At 42.3% G+C, this 15,890-nt stretch overlaps 1 pseudogene; it reads right to left on the reverse strand.

Moving 5' to 3' along the window:
- LOC138416846 (patched domain-containing protein 3-like) overlaps positions 1-15,890 on the reverse strand; it is a 159,404-nt pseudogene that overhangs the window by 116,309 nt on the left and 27,205 nt on the right.

Below are 15,890 nucleotides of genomic sequence, written 5' to 3' on the forward strand. Positions count from 1 at the left end.
TGTTTGCAAAAGTTGGTCCTCATACAGATGTGAGTCATCTGCAGCTCTTAGAGGAGACACTCTTCAGGATTTAGATTCAAATGCTGCAGCAGCTAGGAACAAAAACAAAGGATTATATTCTTTATCTAAAATACTTGAGTTAACTAAATATTAGGGCCCAGATGACCAGGACTCAAAAAGGGCCAAAACCCAGTTTGGTACTCAAACCCCCATGGCTGGGACTCAAACCAAGCCAAAACCCATGCTTCATACTCGAGCCCATGTGGCTGGGACTTGAACCCTGCCAAAACCTGCCTGGGACTTGATCCACCTGGCCTGGACTTGAACCTGGCCAAAACCCTGCTTGGGACTATAACCTAGCAAATATCGTTCTTGGGACTCAAACACTCGTGGTTGGGAATTGAACCTGGCCAGAACCTTGCTTGGGATCTGAACCCACGTGCCCGGAACTGGAACAAACGTGACCAGGACTCAAACCTGGCAAAATCCCTGCTTGGGACTCAAACCCATGTGGCTGGGCCTCAAACCGAGCCGAAACCCTGCTTGGGACTTGAACCCGTGTGTCTGGGACTGGAAGCTGGACAAAGCCCTTCTTGGGACTTGAACTCATGTGGCCTGGACTCAAACCTGGCCAACACGCTGCTTGGGACTCCAACTCACATGGCCGGGACTCAATTGTTAAGGCATACATCACTAACTCCTCTTTTACTAGCTCAAGCACGGTAGTGCTGCACACCACTCTTGTAGACACATTTTTTAAGTGAAAATTTTTTACACGTTATTATTTTTCTCATCCACAGAGCCATGTTGAGTCAGACCAGTCTGTCCAGTCTTGAGTCAATCTAGAATGAAGATCATCATCCTTTCCTTTTACAGTCTCAATATCAGCAAGTATTTCTTTTCCTTTTGCTGGTTTTGATTGTGCACTGCATCTATTTCCAGCCTTAGCATGGCAATTTACTCCTGTAGCATGCGCTTTTAGTGCAACAGATAGATCTTTTGCGTGTTCAGCACTATCAGAAACCTAAGTGAAACAAAGGAGACTTTTAGTTGGGGCTCGGTAAAGTGACATTTCATATCTGCCTCTGAAATGAAAGACTAACTTATATGTTTATACCACGAAAAGCCTGCAACAAGTGGGTCTCCAAATGGAAAAAATAAGGTGCAATAGAAACCTCAGACTTCAAACCTCCTTCAAGGAGGGGGAGGGGCTGGTGGCAGTGAAGACATGCTGAGAGGGCCACTTTGAAGTGGATGTGGAAATAGACCCATCTAACATTGCCAAAGCCTTTGACTGTGTGGACCACAATAAACTGTGGAAAATTCTGAAAGAGATGGGAATACCAGACCACCTGACCTGCCTCTTGAGAAACCTATATGCAGGTCAGGAGGCAACAGTTAGAACTGGACATGGAACAAGAGACTGGTTCCAAATAGGAAAAGGAGTACGTCAAGGCTGTGTATTGTCACCCTGCTTATTTAACTTCTATGCAGAGTACATCATGAGAAATGCTGGGCTGGAAGAAGCACAAGCTGGAATCAAGATTGCCAGGAGAAATATCAATAACCTCAAATATGCAGATGACACCACCCTTATGGCAGAAAGTGAAGAGGAACTAAAAAGCCTCTTGATGAAAGTGAAAGTGGAGAGTGAAAAAGTTGGCTTAAAGCTCAACATTCAGAAAACGAAGATCATGGCATCTGGTCCATCACTTCATTGGAAATAGATGGGGAAACAGTAGAAACAGTGTCAGACTTTATTTTTTTGGGCTCCAAAATCACTGCAGATGGTGATTGCATCCATGAAATTAAAAGATGCTTACTCCTTGGAAGAAAAGTTATGACCAACCTAGATAGCATATTCAGAAGCAGAGACATTACTTTGCCAACAAAGGTCTGTCTAGTCAAGGCTATGGTTTTGAGGGCAGGAGGAAAAAGGGCCAATAGAGGATGAGGTGGCTGGATGATATCACTGATTCTATGGACGTGAGTCTGACTGAACTCCGGGGGTTGGTGATGGACAGGGAGGCCTGGCATGCTGTGATTCATGGGGTTGCAAAGAGTCAGACACGACTGAGTGACTGAACTGAACTGAACTGAACATTGCCAAAGCCAGAAGGACTGTCCAAAGGCATACTGAACCCTGAGATACCCCAAATCCTACTACTGGACACAGCACTGCCCTTCAGACACGAGATCCAGCTCTGTCACCCAGAAGGCAGGCAAAAGCTTCCCCAACCAGGAAAACACGACATTATATTTTACAGAAGAAAATTATACACTAGAAAACAATGTATCAGCAAGTTGTAATTCTAAAGATGTTCAGTGACATCTTTAGACATGGCCAGGACTCGAACCCAGCCAAAGCTCCTGCCTGGGACTAAATCCCACCTGGCCTGGACTTGAACCTGTCCAAAATCCTACTTGGGACTCGAACCTGGCCAAAACCATTCTTGGGACTTGAACACTCATGGTTGGCAATCAAACCTGGCCAGAACCTTGCTTGGGATCTGAACCCATGTTTCTGAGACTGGAACAGGACCAAAACCCTGCTTGGGACTTAAACCCACATGGCCAGGACTCAAACCTGGCAAAATCCCTGCTTGGGACACAAATCCATGTGGCTGGGCCTCAAACCGAGCTGAAACCCTTCTTGGGACTTGAACCCATGTGTCTGGGACTGAAAGCTGGCCAAAGCCTTCCTTGGGACTTGACCCCACATGGCTGAGACTCGAACCCAGCCAACACCCAGTTTGGGACTCAAACCTACATGACTGGGCCTCCAACCCCACCAAAACCCTCCCTGGGACTTGATCCCACGTTTCCACAACTTAAACCCTGCCCAAACCCCATTTTGGACTCAAACCCATCAAAAACCCTGCTTGGGAATTGAACCCAAGTGGTCAGGACTGGAACCTGGTCAAAAGCCCTCTTGGGACTTGAAAGCATGTGGCTGGGACTCAAACCCAGCCAAAATCATGCTGGGTACTTGAACCCACGTGACTGAGACTCAAACGCATCCAAAACCCTGCTGGGACTCATACCCACGGTGGTTGGGACTTTAACCCAGCCAAAGCCCTGGTTGGCTCTTGAACCCAGGAAACACCCTGCTTGGAACTCAAACCCACATGGCTAGGACTTGACCAGGCCAAAATCCTGCCTGTGTCTTGATCCCACGTAGCCTGGAGTTGAACATTGCCAAAACCCTGCTTGGGACTCGATCTGAGCCTCAACCATTCTTGGGACTTGAACCCACATGGCCAGGAATTGAACCCATCCAAAACCTTCCTTGGGATTTGAACCCATGTGCCTGGGACTGGAACCCTAGCAAAACCCTGCTTGGGACTCGAACCCACATGGCCGAACTCAAACCTGACGAAAACCCTACTTGGGACTCAAACCCAGCCAAAACTCTGCTTGGGACTTGAATCCACCTTAATAATTTAATTTCTCTTAAAAACAAGAAATCTAGGGAAAAAAATCATTAAATTTGTGTCTCCTTGATTAGCACAGTTAATTATGGCTTTTACTTAGTGTGCATAAGTCAAATAAACAACTCAGAAGTTCACCAAATTGAAACCAAGGATCATTTATATCATAAATCTGAAACCCAATGAAAAAAGATAACAGAACTAACCTTGATCAAGTAGGTCTCCATGCTATTAATTGAAGTGCATGGAATTGAGGTAGAAAACCCTAACTTTCCTGTTGGAGTTAGATTCATATTGAACACTGACGTAGTATTGCAATTTCTAACCCAAGGGGCTGCAGGACTGGACTGGTGCCAAGAGTGCTGAGTAAAGATCTGTTCTCCTGTTTCTCCACCTCAAGTTTGGTGCTGATCTCTGCCAGCTTCTCATTAGTCCTGGGGAAGTTGGAAAATACCGATTTCATTCATGTTTCCCTAAATGATTGGCATTTGTTAAGTTGTCATATAGTAAGTAAATGGAATTCCCATTCAACTTTTTGAACACTGAAAACACAGAGCAGACCTACTATAATCAATGACAGTTGTAGCCTTGTTCTAAAGAAATACACATGTGTCTGGGGCTCCATAAGTGACAAGCCACAGCTGGGAGAGGAGAGAAAGGGCATCAGAGAGAAAGCGAGGTGGCCTCACAGTGACACCTGCTGCCTCTGGGACACACCTGCCTCCAGGAAATAGTTCAGGGATGAAGAAACACACCATCCCACAAAGCCATTTTCAAGCATTTGCTTTCACCTCCCTTGTATATACATTGCACTCATGACCTGGGAGACATTAAGCTTTTGGCTCTGAGGAATCATCTAGAGCCACAATCTCAAGGGGAGAATCAGAAAGTCATTGGGTAAGACTGAAAAGAGCTAAAACAGCTGCAGAACAATTACAAGTATCCCCTGCTTTTCCAGGGTTTACTTTATGTCACTTCACTTCTACAAAAGGCCTATGTTTTGTAGGCCGTTTTTGATGGTCCAAAAAAATAAACAAAAAAAATGAAGACGAGTTTTGGTTTCATTTAAAAAGGCAAAAAGTCAAGTTAAAACACTCTTCAATGTATGTTTTACAGTGAGAGGCATCACGCTCCCCAAGCAGGGAGACTGGCCCCACCATGCTCCTTCCCCAGAAGCCACACCCAACATCAGCATCAAGTCACCACAGCCCTGAACCTTGTCTGGCAGCACCTGTGCTTCACTTGGGCATATTCATTTTAGCATCGACTCAGGTACCTGCTTCTTTGCCTTATGCTGTTTTGGCTTATGAAAGGCTTCCTATGAATGCTCTGCTTCCGAATAGTGGGGAAAGCTGGACTAGGCACTGCAGGTGGGATCTGCCCTATCCATCTTCCACACACCCCCTCAGTCAGGACACCATGTTATTTTTAGCCACTTTGTCAATTATCCTGCCTTTCAGCCCTGTGTTAATTTCCCCCTATTTCGCAAGCATGCCTTTACATAGTGTAGAAAAATTTGATACAGTATTAATAGTTTGTCTAAGGGCACCCACTTAGCAGTGACTATCTAGTTAGCTTTCACTTCCTACTAATCTCAAGAACCGCACTGTATAAAAATTAGGCTTTAGAGACAAATTAATGACCTAAATTTATTTTCTGTGATTCTGTGTTTTGACTTCCTTGTGAAGTGAATTAAATCTGAATTATAAAATTAAAGTGAAATCATTGTTATATTAGTACTTATATAATCTGATAATTCAAAGAATAAGAGGATCAACTTAAAATTTTAAAAATTGAACAAGACAACTTAAGAATAATTCAAGAAGATGGTACCAGTTCTAAATCACAATGCTTTCTTTTCTTCCTCATAGTCTTGTTTTATACCAATTGGTCATATAAGTAAAAGGATTCTCTTGTGAGAATCATTCTGATAAGTCAATTTCATGATAAGTGTGATGGAAACTGAAATAACTAAAGAGAGAACACATGCCCCCCTTCCTTCCAGAAATCTACAAAGCAAAGTGTTCTAAGGGAAGTAGAGGAAACACACAAGCTGTATACATCTGAAATATAATGTACAGTGAATGTGAATTCAAGCACATGACCAATCAACAAATTGAACAGCAAAAATAGGTTGATTTCTTTTAATTTCTCTACTAGATCCTGTCTCTCTCTTTTCTCAATCTCCTATTTATACTGCTCAACTTGACTGTGTTCTATTATATTAATATCTATATGACTTTTGAGGTTCACTACTTCTTGTTCCAACTTCTTTTTCTCCTCTCTAGTTTTTCACATTTCTTTTGCATTCGTTTCATAGATAATAACTCCTATTGAAACACTTGTTTTTTCTGCATCCAGTGGAGACATTTTGGAAACAGTGTCCAGCTCTGCTGAAAGATCATCAATCTTCAAGCATAAACAGTACCATTTGGTAATGAAGAAAGTGGACTGAGCACAGCCTAACTCAAACCCAGGATCAAATAAATACAATGGTATCTGTATTGTAGAATGTAGGACCAGGAATGACTCAGAGAATCAAGAAACAAGTTCAAACCACCAAGAAGCACAAGATATATTCTTCACTATTCTCTTTGTCACACAACATTTGCACTTGATTTTACACTCTTTTATTATTCTACAATAATGTTTTTCTATCTTTCCTCCATAAAATGATGACAGGTCACCTCTTAATAGAATGTTTCTTACTCTTTCCTCCCATCTTAATGTCCCAGAGTTTTAAAGAAGTTTTAGGGGTACTCTCTTGAGTTATCTAGGGCTAAGTTAATACATGCCTCCCAAAAGAAGACTGTGAGAAGACTCTGTTTCATAAATCTTATAAATATGGATTCTAATCCCATAAGCCTTTTTCTGAACTACAAAGGCTTTTTGCTAATTTGAATTGCATTTCAAAGGGAAATCTCGTCTCCTAATAGTTTACAGAGATGATCCACACATTTTTCTGAACAGCAGCAAAAAAAAATGCCTCATTCTTGTAATCCTTTGTTACTGTCCATTTATGCAAAACAAGGGCTGTGCATATCAATAAATATTCCCTGTTAGACCAATGTATACTTAGCCAAGATTTTCCCCCATGAAAAAAATGACAACAGTGTAAAATTAGGGGCTAAACTGTTCCTCAGAGACTAGATGAGAAGGGCTGAAGTGAAAATCCTCAATAAGAGCTGGACAGTCAGGAAAGCTCCATAAAGGAGGAGAGACTGGGCACCAGGTCTCAAATAATGGAGAACTACTCATGAGGACATGGATTACTGTGATATTGAATGGTTTGCCTTGGAAACGAACAGAGATCATTCTGTCGTTTTTGAGATTACATTCAAGTACTGCATTTTGGACTCTTTTGTTGAGTATGATGGCTAATCCATTTCTTCTAAGGGATTCTTGCCCACAGTAGAAAATATAATGGTCATCTGAGTTAAATTCACCCATTCTACTCCATTTTAGTTGGCTGCTTCTGAAAATGTTGATGTTCACTCTTGCTATCTCCTGTTTGACCACTTCCAATTTGCCTTGATTCATGGACCTAACATTCCAGGTTCCTATGCAATATTGCTCTTTACAGCATCGAACTTTACTTCCATCACCAGTCACATCCACAACTGGGTGTTGGTTTTGCTTTGGCTCCATCTCGTCATTCTTTTTGGAGTTATTTCTCCACTGATCCCCAGTATTATATTGGACACCTATCGACCTGGGAAGTTCATCTTTCAGTGTCCTTTTTGCTTTTTCATACTGTTCATGGGGTTCTCAAGGCAAGAATACTGAAGTAGTTTGCCATTTCCTTTTCCAGTTGACCACGTTTTGTCAGAACTCTCCAACATGACCCCTCCATCTTGGGTGGCCCTTCAGGGCATAGCTCATAGTCTCATTGAGTTAGACAACACTCTGTGGTCCATGTGATCAGATTGGTTAGTTTTCTGTGATGTGGTTTTCAATCTGTCTGCCCTCTGATGGAGAAGGATAAGAGGTTTATGGAAGCTTCCTGATGGGAGAGACTGACTGAGGGGAAACTGGATCTTGTTCTGATGGGCGGGGTCATGCTCAGTAATCTTTAATCCAATTTTCTGTCAATGGGTGGGGCTGTGTTCCCTCCCTGTTATTTGAGCTGAGGTCAAACTATGGTGGAAGTAATGAGTTAATGTTGCCTTCCTTCAATAGGTCCCATGGGCACACTGCTACACTCAGTGCCCCTACCCTTCAGTAGGCCACAGCCAATGCATGCCTCTGCTGGAGACTCCAGGACACTCATGGGCAAGTCTGGGTCAGTCTCTTGTGGGGTCACGGCTCCTTTTTCCTAGGTCCTGGTGCTCACAAAGTTCTATTTGTGCCATCTAAGAGTCTGTTTCCCCAATCCTGTGTAAGTTCTGGTGGCTCTATGGTGGGGTCCATGGCAACCTCCTCCAAGAGGACTTATGCCATACCCAGGTCTGCTGCACCCAGAGCCTCGGGTCCCTGCAGGAGTCCACTGCTGATGTGTACCTCCACAAGAGACACTCAGACACAGTTCTGTCTCAGTCTCTGTGGGCCTCTGGGTCGTGGTGCACACAAGGTATGTTTGAGCCCACTGAGCATCTCTGTTGAGTGTGGGGTTTGACTCTAAATGTGATTTTTCCCCTCCTACCATCTTTCTGGGGCTTTCCCTTTGCCCCTGGACATGGGGTATCTACTCACACCTGCTGCAGCACCACAGAACCACATAACACAACCAGTAATTCTGAAGAAGCTGAAGTAGAACGGTTCAATGAAGACCTACAAGACCTTCTAGAACAAACACCCCAAAAAGATGTCCTTTTCTTTATAGGGGACTGGAATGTAGAAGTAGGAAGTCAAGAGATACCTGTAGTAACCAGTCAATTTGGCTTTGGAGTACAGAATGAAGCAGGGCAAAGGCTAATATAGTTTTGCCAAGAAAATGCACTGGTCATAGCAAACACCCTCTTCCAACAACACAAGAGAAGACTCTACACATGGATATCACCAGATGGTCAATACTGAAAGCAGATTGATTATATTCTTTGCAGCCAAAGATGGAGAAACACTATACAGTCAGCAAAAACAAGACTGGGAACTGACTGTGGCTCAGATCATGAACTCCTTATTGCCAAATTCAGACTTAAATTGATGAAAGTTGGGGAAACCACTAGACCATTCAGTTATGACCTAAATCAAATCCCTTACAATTATATGGTGGAAGTGACAAGTAGACTCAAGGAATTAGATCTGATAGAGTGCCTGAAGAACTATGGATGGAGGTTCATGACATTGTACAGGATGCAGTGATCAAGATCATCCCCCCAAAAAAGAAATGTAGAAAGGAAAAATGGCTGTCTGAGGAGGCCTTACAATAGCTGTGAAAAGAAGAGAAGTGAAAGGCAAAGGAGAAAGGCAAGATATACTCATTTGAATGCAGAGTTCCAAAGAATAGCAAGGAGAGATAAGAAAGCCTTCCTCAGTGACCAATGCAAAGAAACAGAGGAAAACAATAGAATGGGAAAGACTAGAGACCTCTTCAAGAAAATTAGAGATACCAAGGAACATTTCATGCAAAGATGGGATCAATAAAGGACAGAAATTGTATGGACCGAACAGAATCAGAAGACATAAAGAAGGGGTGGCACGAATACCTAGAATAACTATAGAAAAAAGATCTTTGTGTCCCAGATAATCACAGTGGTGTGATCACTCACCTAGAGCCAGACATCCTGGAATGTGGAGTCAAGTGGGCTTTAGGAAGAATCACTACGAACAAAGTTAGTGGAGGTGATGGAATTGCAGTTGAGCTTTTTCAAATCCTAAAAGATGATTCTGAGAAAGTGCTGCATTCAATATGCCAGCTAATTTGGAAGACTCATCAGTGGCCACAGGACTGGAGATCAGCTTTCATTCCAGTCCCAAAGAAAGGCAGTGCCAAAGAATGCTCAAACTACCACACAATTGCACTCATCTCAGACGCTAGCAAAGTGATGCTCAAATTCCTCCAAGTCAGGCTTTAACAGTACATGAACCATGAACTTCCAGATGTTCAAGCTGGATTTAGAAAGGGCAGAGGAACCAGAGATCAAACTGCAAACATTTGTTGGAGCATCGAGAAAGCAAGAGAGTTCCAGAAAAACATCTATTCCTGCTTTACTGATTGTGCCAAACACTTTGACTGTGTGAAACACAACAAAGTGTGGAAAATTCTCAAAGAGATGGGAATACCAGATCACCTGAACTGCCTCTGAAGCAATCTGTAGCAGGTCAAGAAGCAATAGTTAGAACTGGACAAAGAACAACAGACTGGTTCCAACTTGGGAAAAGATTACATCAAGGCTGTACGTTGTCACCCTGCTTATTTAACTTATACGCAGAGTACATCAAGGAGAATTCTGGACTGTATTTCACAAGCTGAAATCAAGACTCCTGGGAGAAATATCAATAATCTCAGATATACAGATGACACCACCCTTATGGCTGAAAGTGAAGAAGAACTAAAGAGCCCCTTGATGAAAGTGAAAGAGGAGTGAAAAAGTTGGCTTAAAAGTCAACATTGAGGAAACTAAGATCATGGCATCTGGTCCCAACACTTCATGGCAAATAGATGGGGAAACAGTGACGGACTTTATGTTTTGGGGCTCCAAAATCACTGCAGATGGTGACTGCAGCCATGAAATTATAAGACACTTGCTACTTAGAAGACAAGTTATGACCAACCAAGACAGCATATTAAAAAGCAGAGACATTACTTTGCTAACAAAGGTCCATTTAGATGGTAAAGTGTCTGTCTACAATGCGGGAGACCTGGGTTCGATCCCTGGAGAAGGAAATGGCAACCCACTCCAGTACTCTTGCCTAGAAAATCCCACGGATGGAGGAGCCTAGTGTCCATGGGGTCGCAAAGAGTCGGACACAACTGAGCAACTTCACTTTCATTTTCACATGGTTTTTCCAGTAGTCATGCATGGATGTGCGAGTTGGACTATAAAGAAAGCTGAGCACTGAAAAACTGATGCTTTTGAACTGTGGTGTTAGAGAAGACTCTTGAGAGTCCCTTGCACAACAGGGAGATCCAACCAGTTCATCCTATAGGAAATCAGTCCTGAATATTCATTATAAGGACTGATGTTGAAGTTGAAACTCCAATACTTTGGCCACCTGATGCAAAGAACGGACTCATTGGAAAAGACCCTGATACTGGGAAGGACTAAAGTCAGGAGGTGAAGGGGACGACAGAGGATGAGATAGTTGGATGGTATCACTGACTCAATGGACATGAGTTTGGGTAGATTCTAGGAGTTGGTGATGGACAGGGAAGACTGGAGTGCTGCACTCCATGGGGTCACAAACTGTCAGGCATGACTGAGTGACTTAATTGAACTGAACTGAGCTACTTTTGGAGATGAATGGCTTGAGTGTGAGACAAGGGTAAAGGGGGAGCATGAAATAGCCCTTCTCCCTACTGGCAGCCAAGCAGTTTCCACGACAGAGCCATACTGAGGCTATAGCATGGCTAAAAGAAGGTGGGATCAGAACCACTTTGCCAGGTGTATTCTGAAGGACTCAAGCGAGAGCACACTAAGACTTTAAACTATGCTATGTTGGCTGACATAGAACAGGGAGAGAAGAAAACTCCTGATAAATTCCTAGACAGACTGTAAGAGGCTCTCTGGAAGTTTACTTATGTTGACTCTGAAAGTACAGAAGAAGCAATGATCTTAAAGATAGATTTCTCACTCAGTCAGCTCCAGGTATCTGCCGTAATTTATGAAAATAGACGTTTGGACCAAATCAGTCTTTAAAAACTGTTACAGCTCACTCAGATGGTATATCACGGTAAAGTATATGAGGAGGAAAGGAGGAGAAAAAAAAAAAAAAACAAAAAACAACCTGGCAAAAGACCTAATCCCTAACAATGGCTGTTAGATCCACTCTGAAACAGCCTGATGAAAAGTGCCCAGAGTAACCCAGGTGAAAAGGGGTGGACTTGTTATTATGGTGGAAAGGAGAGACATCACAAGTGGGATTGCCATCAGGCATCTCAGCCACACCCAGCTCCATGTCCCATTTGTAAAATGACCACACCTGGAGAGAGACTGCCCTCTAAGACACAGGCCCCAGGGTCAGACACTCAAGGCAATTGGGACTGAAAGTGCCTGGGGATCGCCACAGAAGCTCCCATCCTAATTACACGCGTGGAACACTCGGGATTAACAACTGTGGTGGGCCAATCAGTTGATTTTCTTTTGGACACTGGGGCAACTTTGTCTGTGCTCACGGAAGCGCCTGGTCTGCTTTCCTCATGATCCACTACTGTTATCAGACTGTCAGGATGAGCCAAACAGTATTATTTCAGTCATCCTTTAAGCTGCAACTGGGGCTCTGCTGTTTTCTCACAAGTTTCTGATCATGCTGGAGTCTCCCTCACTCCTTCTAGGGAGGAACATACTGAACATGGTCCAGGCCTCTGTTTTCACAAATACGGAGCCTACTCTTCTAATTGAACAAAATGTAAATCCTAGACTGTGGGCTGATGGAAAAACTGTGGGTTGTGCACAAAATGCTGTTGCTCCTGTTATCAAGGTCAAAGGCCCTCACCTATTTTCACATCAAAAGCAGTATCCACTAAAGCCTGAGTTAAGGAATGGGCGAAAACTTACTGTACTGACTTCTTATATTGTAAGTGGGATCTTAAACTCTATAGTTCAGAGCAACAATGCTTCGTCTTAAAGCTACTGTAACTCAAGGGGTGTCAAAAATTCCAGGAATAGAATATCACCTGCACTGTTCCTGGAGACCACAATCTTCAGGAAAGGTTGAAAAGGCTAATGTCATTATTAAAGGACATCCATGTAAGCTAATTCACAACACAGTTGGCTTAAAGTTTTACCCATGGTTTTAATGAGGGCTTGAACTGCCTCTAAGAAGAAGGGACTATGTCTATGAGACTGTTTTCATGCATAGATATTGTAATAGATTCTAAACCCTTAGAATTAACTATGTGACTCACCTTTTAGCTTTTCAACCTTCTCATCAGGGAAAGGCTTCATGTGGTGGGTTTCTCTGCTTCAAAGGGAAGACTTTCTTCAGCTCTGTGCATACCTTCACCAACAACAATCATATATGATGCCTCATCTTTATCTGATGACATCTAACAATCCTAAAATGGAATGATGTAACAATGGAAATAATGTAACTTTTAATTTTGACTATGTTTTAGCTTGCTTTAATTGCTAATTTGCCTTACATCTGTAACTGTAAAATGGGGTTTGTCTCTAACCATCTTAAAGCTTTTAAGTTACAAATAGTTGCCCAGGCTCCTATGAGTGCCACATCCTCCTCCAACTATTACTTGGGGCCCCTGGATCAGAGACCATTATGAAGGTTAGGAGGATATTTTGTCTCAACGACTTAAAGATGATGCCCCTCAATAGCAGGAAGTAATTATGGAATGAAAATGACAGCCCTTTCCCTTCATCCTAAAAGAAAAGGGGGATTGAGAGAGAGTCAATTCCTAGGTAGATTGATAAGAAGTCTAGGGTCCCCAAGGAGGAGAAACGGGTCCAGAGCCCTCTAGAAGGAGAAAGGGGTCAGGTGGTCCCTAGGAGAAAAGGACAAAGGTTATTTTCTACATTGCTTTGTCTTAGTGAATATAACAATGTATCTTGCTTGAGGACATGTTTCTCCTTAACAAGAACTTCTGACTAATCCTGTCATCTTGAAATGTATATTATGGGAGTGAGTCTGGTAAGATATTTCTATTGTTTGTTCTAATCTTGTTCAGTTAAGATGTATGTTGTGGGAGTGGGTTTGAAAAAAGTATATAAAGCCTTGATAAGACTAGCTAGGGGGGCACCCTTCTGAAGTCTATATCAGAAGCTTTCTCTGTCCTTTTTTTATACTTTAATAACACTATGCATCACAAAAGCTCTTGTGTGATCAAGCCTGGTCCCTGGTCCAGAAGAAGCTGAATTTGCTTCTTCAGAGATCACAAATCCAACATCATTACCATAAGCTATCATCTGATTGGCCTGTTTTTGTTTTTTCCTATTCTAAATCACACTGAAATGAACATACTTATTCTACTTTGTGAGCACCTGTCCAATAATTAGGACAAATTCCCAGAAGTGTAGTTGGCAGGTCAAAGGTACTCCATTTTAAATTTTAAAATCTTTTGATTTGTTGCAAAGTTATAATTTAAAACTGTACCAATTTACAAATTTTCCTCAGCAGAATATGTGTTTATTTGCACACAACCTTCCCCAAACCATACAACCTACCCCAAACCAGGGCTTCCCTGGTGGCTCAGAGGTTAAAGCGTCTGCCTCCAATGTGGGAAACCCAGGTTCGATCCCTGGGTCAGGAAGATCCCCTGGAGAAGGAAATGGCAACCCATTCCAGTATTCTTGCCTGGAGAATCCCATGGACAGAGGAGCTTGGTAGGCTACAGTCCACAGGGTCACAAAGAGTCAGACACGACTGAGTGACTTCACTTTCACTTTCCCCAAACCTTCAGTCTTGCTAAAATATTCATTAATCTAAGAAGAAGACAAGGTGTATCACTTTTGGTTTAACTTGCATCCCTTGATTAATCAAAAAGTCAAATATTTCTTTCATATATTTTGAATGATTAGCATTTTGGATTCTCTCTGTGTGTGTGAACTGCCTGTTTATGTCCCTGGTCTGTGTTTTTCCATATGGGGTACTAGATTTTTCCAACTCTTAAAGGCACATAATTCCATTTGATTTTCTGTTTTCCTGATTCCTCATTTTGGATTTGTAGAGTCACCTATATACAATTATTTTGCTCACTCTAACACAATACCCTTCCTTTACCCACCCCACCCCGTCACCCATGCCACATACGCAGTGTGCAGCCTCATCCTTTGTTTTACTCACCTAGAATAAGAAATGGTGAACTTGCAACTATGATCATAAATGGCACCCCGATGTACGACATCAGGCCCAAACTGCTCACCACTGCCAAGGCAGCAGAAATGACTCCAAAGGCTGCAACCCACATTTTGTTTCATATACAGTCACACTTGTACATTTAGAGGGAAAAGTTATGAAGCTTGTGGTGGTAACTTCCATACTGAAATTCCATCAGTTTGTAACATTCTTGACTCAGACACCTCTTCAGAGCCCTCTTGCACAATAATTCCCATACCTGTTTGCTGGAGAACTTTAATTTCCAGGCACTAACCTAGACGAACTGAACAGAAGAGAGGCAGAGGAGTGGGAACAGAAAAGTTGGGAATCTGTGCTGTTACCAAACTATACTGGTTGATTCTTATGCAGCGAGCCAAACCTGAATCCACCCACTGGCCTTTCAGAACTACAAAGATATACTAAAGCATTGAAAATAGCTACTTCCACTCTGATCTGCAAAGGAGTGTGAATGGAAGCAAGCAGCATGAAAGTGCCCATGTCTAGGTATCTTCTCACCCACTTATGAGTCCAATTAGCCATAAACACAACCCTAAATATATCCTGTATGTCAACGCTAGTTTAAAGTATTGTGGCTATCAAAAAGAATGAAAGCCTCCTTCTAGAAGATGTTCGTGGTCCTCCTCTGCTAAAGACATGTGCTCTAGAAAAGCCTGTGTGTGTGTGTGTGTGTGTGTGCGTGTGTGTGTGTGTGTGTGTGTGTGTGCGTGCGCGCACTCAGTCTTCTCTTCATGAAATTTTCCAGGCAAGAACACTGGAGTGGGTTACCATTTCCTTCTCCAGGGCGTCTTCCCAGCATAAGGATTAAAATGAATTCTCTTGCATCTCCTGCACTGGCAGGCAGCTTCTATACCACTGTGCCACCTGGGGGAGTTCCAAAGGATATACAAATAATGAATAAACACATTAAAAAAGATAATCATGGTTAGAATGTGGAGAAATTGGGAAACTTATACATTGCTGGTGGGAGATAAAATGGTCTATCCTCTACAGAAAATAGTTTGGTGGTTCTTCAAAAAGCTAACCAGTGAATTATTTTACAACCCACTAATTCCACTCCTAGGTATATACTGAAAATAACTGAAAACAGGAGCTTGAACAGAGATTTGGACACCATGGTTAACTGCAGCATTATTCACTACAGTCAAAAATATTTCAAGTGCCCATAAACAGATAGGTAGATGAACAAGTGTGTTATATGCATAAAATGGAATATTATTCAGCCATGTAAAGGAACTCCTGCTACAACATGGATCAACCTTGAAAACATTATGATAAGTGAAATAAGTCAATCACAAAAGGACAAATATGGTGTGATCCCACTTATAGGAAATCTCCAGAATAATCAAATTCATAGAAACAGAAACTGGATTAAAAATTAGCCAAGCTTTGGAGGAGCAATGGGGGCTTATTACTTAATGGTTACAGAGTTTGTTTGAGGTGATAGAAAACATTCATAAAGTGATAGTTGTGATGGTTGCACAACACTGTGCATGTAATTAACGCCACTGA

The sequence above is a fragment of the Ovis canadensis genome, chromosome 13 (genome assembly GCF_042477335.2).
Source record: "Ovis canadensis isolate MfBH-ARS-UI-01 breed Bighorn chromosome 13, ARS-UI_OviCan_v2, whole genome shotgun sequence".
NCBI classification, from domain to species: Eukaryota; Metazoa; Chordata; class Mammalia; order Artiodactyla; family Bovidae; genus Ovis; species Ovis canadensis.